General features: G+C 63.0%; 1 long non-coding RNA gene across 1 annotated transcript; it reads left to right on the top strand.

Annotated features, from left to right (window-relative positions):
• Nucleotides 1–2,467: 2,467 nt before the first annotated feature.
• Nucleotides 2,468–3,907, top strand: LOC122468546. The gene is made up of 2 exons (XR_006293274.1): nucleotides 2,468–2,901; nucleotides 3,384–3,907. It is a non-coding gene; the product is annotated as an uncharacterized LOC122468546 (long non-coding RNA).
• The last annotated feature ends 787 nt before the right edge of the window (nucleotides 3,908–4,694 follow it).

The following is a 4,694-nucleotide window of genomic DNA, read 5'->3' as shown; positions in this document are numbered from 1 at the left end:
GTCATTTGGACCGAGTATCCCACGGGGTCCCCTCCTGCCCTGATGGCTGGCAGGCCTGTGAAAGCCGGGTGAGGAGGCACGGGCTGGGTGAGCCAGGGGGATGACCCACCCGTCCGCTCCCCGCTCTCTCCCAGGGCACAGAGGGACGGGTCCTGAGCCCCATGCCGGCAGGGGTCTGTCCAGGGGCTGCACGCGTGGACTCCCAATCTGAGCTCACACCTCCAGGGCTAGAGGGAGGGATGGAGGCCAGAGCATCCCCTCCTGTGCCAGACCCAACCCTGGCTCAGCTGGGAAGCTCCCACAGACTGATCTGGGCCCCAGGCGTCCCCACTTGGCACTGGACACCCCCGAGACGGGCCAAGCTGGCATCTGAACCGACCTTCATATAATTCTCCGGACAACCCACTATACAGATGAGGAAACTGAGGCCACACAACAACCACACCTAAAGCCCCAGCTGGAAACTGAAGGAGCCAATGTCCTGGTCTGGCTGCCTCCAGAGACAGTGTTTGGGATATTTTGTCATCGTCATTCTGTAAAGAAATGACAATTTGTGGGGAAAACAGAACAATTAAACCCAAAGTAGATCCAGGGCTGAGGCTGAAAAAGACAGACGGGGAGGCTTTGAGCTTCCTGACCGCTCCTCCGTGCACCCCCAGGCTAGTGGGGGCGATTCAGGGCACCCAGCCTCATCCGGGGCTCTGGGGCTGGGTTCCCGGGGCCGCTGGCTGGTTACCTGGGGCCTGTCTTGCCAGAGTCTGTCTGTCCCTGTGCCCTCATGGCCAGCAGACCGCCTCCCCCACGGGTTCCGGGGCTCCAGCCCCCAGAGGAAGGGGGAGCTCTCTGCTCAGGCAGGCGGTGGGCATTCTCCCGTCCAGCGGCTGCCCAGTCGTCTCCCCACCCGCCCTGGTTGCCAGACCCCCGGGCCTCGGTCCGGGGTCAGGTCATTCTGCCACCGAGAACCCGCTGACCCCCCGAGCATCGTATCACTTACACCTGCCAAGAGGAACGGTGGCCTCTCTGTCCACAGGGCCTGGGCTTTCCTCAAGGTACAGCTCCAAACGCCCCTTCTTCCAGGGAGACCCCTGGCTTCCTCCCAGCTCAAAGGAGCTCCCGCCTCTCAGGACACACCGCCCCGGATCTCACCTCCCCCCACACCTGCCTGCTGCCTCCTGGCTGCTGCCCCAGGCGGCCACACGGGTGCTCCAGTCCCCACTGTTCTTGCTTGTTCTTGGAAGAAGGGGATGATGCTCCGGAGCACCTGCTAAGTGCTGGCCCCCTGGAGGCACAGCTCCCGTGATTCCAGAGCGTCCACCACCCTCCCATGAAACTTCTCTCAGCTCCTGGAAGATCCCGTGCTCTCCTCTGCCCGGCTTCTGCCTGGACCATCCACGCTGCATTTCCTGTCCCCCACCCCTGGAGGTGTCCTACAGGCACGAGGCCACCCCTGCCACGCACCCACAAACTCCCAGGGCCTTCGGGACTGCTTGCCCGGTAGACCTTCCCAGAGCGCCTGTGCGAGCCGAGGACGAGCCGTGTGGAGCGAGGATCCGGGCAGCACTGGGCCCGCGTCCCCCATGGGACGCAAGGCCTCCTTCCCGCCCTCCCAGCTGTCTCCCCGGGGACGCCCCGTCCCTCTCTCTCCCGACCCCAGCTGCAGCCGCAACACCAGCTTCTAGGTCCCGGGAGGTCGTTCGGCTTAGAGCTAACTGGGGACGGTGGCCACCTCCGTCTCTGGCACCCACGGTGGCCTGGAACATTCCGCATTCCGGGAGTGGACTTCAGGGGTGCGGAAGGCAGGGTCCCGGATGTAAATTCAGCAGCAACAGGCAAGCAGGCAGGAGGGGGGCCAGGGGCCCCTTCGTGCCATCAGGGAAGAACCTTGGGTGACCTTGGAGACCCTCCTTCCCTCCTGGGGCCTCGCTTTTCTCATCTGGGACAGGCGGGCCTGGGGCCAGAGCAGGGTCTCCCGGCGCAGGCCCGGGGAACGCTGGTGCCCCTGAGCGGAGCCGGGCGTGGCGACGTTCACGACGGACCCGCACGTGGGTTTCAGACTTCCGGCCCGGGAAGATTTCTCCCCAGAACTTTCACCCAGAAGAGGCCACTAGGGGGTGAAAATGAACAAAACGAGCACACTTAACACCAGACCCGACAAACGCGATCTCTTATCGAGTGGGTGTCACGGGCGCACGGCGGCGGCACGGCCGGTCCTGGAGCGCTTTACCCAGCGGACGCAGCGCCCGTCCCGCGAGCCGCCTGCGGCGCCCCCCTCCGTCGCCCGTCTGTCCTGCGAGTGCTTGTCCCTCTGTGACTGGCCTGTGTCACTCGCCCGAGGGTCCCCCAGACCCTCCACGGTGCCGCAAGCGATAGAATTTCCCTCCCGAGGCTGAATGCCGCCCCCTTGTCCGGACGGGCCGCGCGGTGGTGCCCCCCCCCCCCCCCCCCGCCCCGGGCTGCCCCCCACGACTCGGCTGCTGCGAACCTGGGCGGGCGAGCCTGTCTTCGAGCCCCTGCTCTCAATTAGTTCGGGAACACACCCAGACGTGGAACTGCCGGGTCACGTGGTGATTCTATTTTTAATGTTTCAGAGGAAGGCCGTGCACCAGTTACGTTCCCGCCAATGGTGCTGGAAGGTTCCGGCGTCTGGACGAGCTGAGCGCATGAGGGAGGCTGCCGGGGCAGCACATGCAGGGGGCGGGGGCTGGATTCGTGCCCCGACCGCCCCGCCCCCCCATTCTGACGCCAGGGTGGCCCGGACGCGCCCTCTTTCCCTCCCCCGGAACCCCGCGTGCCCACGGGGCTGTCCGGGTGCAGGGTCCCCACGTCCAGAAGGACTGGACGGAGGCACAGGTGCTGGGGGCTGTCATGTGCCCAGGACCCCACCTGGAGGGCGGAGCAGAGGTACAGGGGCCCTGATGGCCACAAGCCCCGGTATTTCCCCCCTCTCTCCTTTCTTCGCCCCTCCTCCCTCCCTCCCTCCCTCCCTCCCTCCCTCCTTCTCCCCCCCACCCCAACCCCACTCCACCCTCTCCCTTCCTCTCCCTTTTCCAGGGGTAAAATGGTAACATTCTTCAAAACCGTGTCTGACCTGGAGTCCAGCGGGAGCCCTCTGAAGTGGGATTTCCTGCCTCCCCTCCCCTGCCCCCCCCCCCCCCGACACCCCCACTTCATCTCCCTGAGTTAGGACAAGGCCGTTCAGAGGCCTGGCTTGTTGATAAGCTAAGGTTTTTCTTTTGCCAAACCTCAGGACACGGGGACAGAAGTCCCCCCTCTTGAGGTTCTGGAATGGGGGCGGAAGTCCGAGGGCATCTTGGGGACTTTGGGACGAGCCGTCCTTCCCTTCCCATCTGGTGAGCGGTTCTCTCTCTCTGTCTCTCTCACAGGGCTGCTTCCCTCAGGACAGTTACCTTAAGGACAATTCCGCCTATGAGAGAGGATGCCACGGTGCGATTTGACTGCCTCGGGCAAGATCGGGTTGGACCTCGAGGTGCCCGGGACCCCTCCCCGCAGCAGCCAGACTCCCCGCGGCGGAGGGGGGCCTGGGAACGCAGGGGCGCCCGCTCTTGGAGGTGAAAGCCCACGTGTCTCGAACTCGCCTCCCCCCCCCCCAAGCTCGGCCAAACCGGTCTCCCGCTCCGAAGGAGGAATTCGATCAAATGTTAATCCTCTCCACATGTAGAATATTCCAGATAGCCCCGAGCCCATAGTGCCTTTTGAACTTGTGAACAGAAATTGATTCAAGGTGACGAATTTGTAATCAGTTTATGATTGATGGGCCGCGTTTCCAGAAAGGCAGCTCTGTGTCCTTTCCTCCTTCCCGGGAAGCAAATGTGTTTCACTTTATCTGCCCTCATCTCAGGACCCGGAGGACCGGGAGAAAGAAAATAAAGTCAACTGCAATATTTAACTTGTATTAGAACAGATGCCACTTAATTAAGGGATCAGTGGAAAGGAAGTGCTAAAATCGAGCCTCGGCTACTCCCCTCCCCGTCTGGACAGAGGGCAGATCGGATGTTAAACTATTAGCGTGATTAGGTGAATAATGACTTTGGACCTAATTTCACTGGATTGGAAAGAGAGCAGGACAGGATGAAAACAGAAACATCTGTTTGAATATTCTAATTTCAAAGGATAATTGCGGAATTCCCCGCGCAGGCCGCCCCCACCCCTCTCTCTTCTTGTCTTCCTTCCTTTCTTTTCTTTCTTGTCTTTTAATCGAAACTGCCTTGAAGTGACTCGGAGTTCGGCCCCAGCAAAGTTCAGCTGGAAGGTTCCCAGGGCGAGAGCGCGGGGGGCGCTGGCCGGGGCGAGGGGAGCGGAGGGCTGGCCCGCGGGCCGCGGGTGGGGTCTGACCCGGCCCTGGGTCGGGGCGTCTCTGAGAATCCCACGGGGGCCCCCCGCGCACCTCCACGCCGCGCGTGGCCCAAAGCCTCCGTCCGGCAGGTTCTCAGGCCTCTTCCTGCCGCCCGCACGCTCCCCCCGTCTCCTGGTGCTCCCCAAACCCAGGCCCGAGCCCCACCGAGCGAACCTCTTCTGTGGCCTCCACCGGTGTCTTTGGCAGAAAGACCCTTCCAAGGCCCGGTTCAGGCGGCCCATGTGACGTCACTGAGCTGACATCGCCGGGAAAGCTCGCCCCTTGGGCCCCTCACCCTGCTTCCTCCGGGTCCTTGTCCGTGCGGTTCCCCCGCCCGGAC

The sequence above is a fragment of the Prionailurus bengalensis genome, chromosome B1, assembly GCF_016509475.1.
Source record: "Prionailurus bengalensis isolate Pbe53 chromosome B1, Fcat_Pben_1.1_paternal_pri, whole genome shotgun sequence".
Lineage (NCBI taxonomy): Eukaryota > Metazoa > Chordata > Mammalia > Carnivora > Felidae > Prionailurus > Prionailurus bengalensis.
Note: the sequence above shows the minus strand (reverse complement) of the source record. Positions and strands in the feature narration are given on the sequence as shown.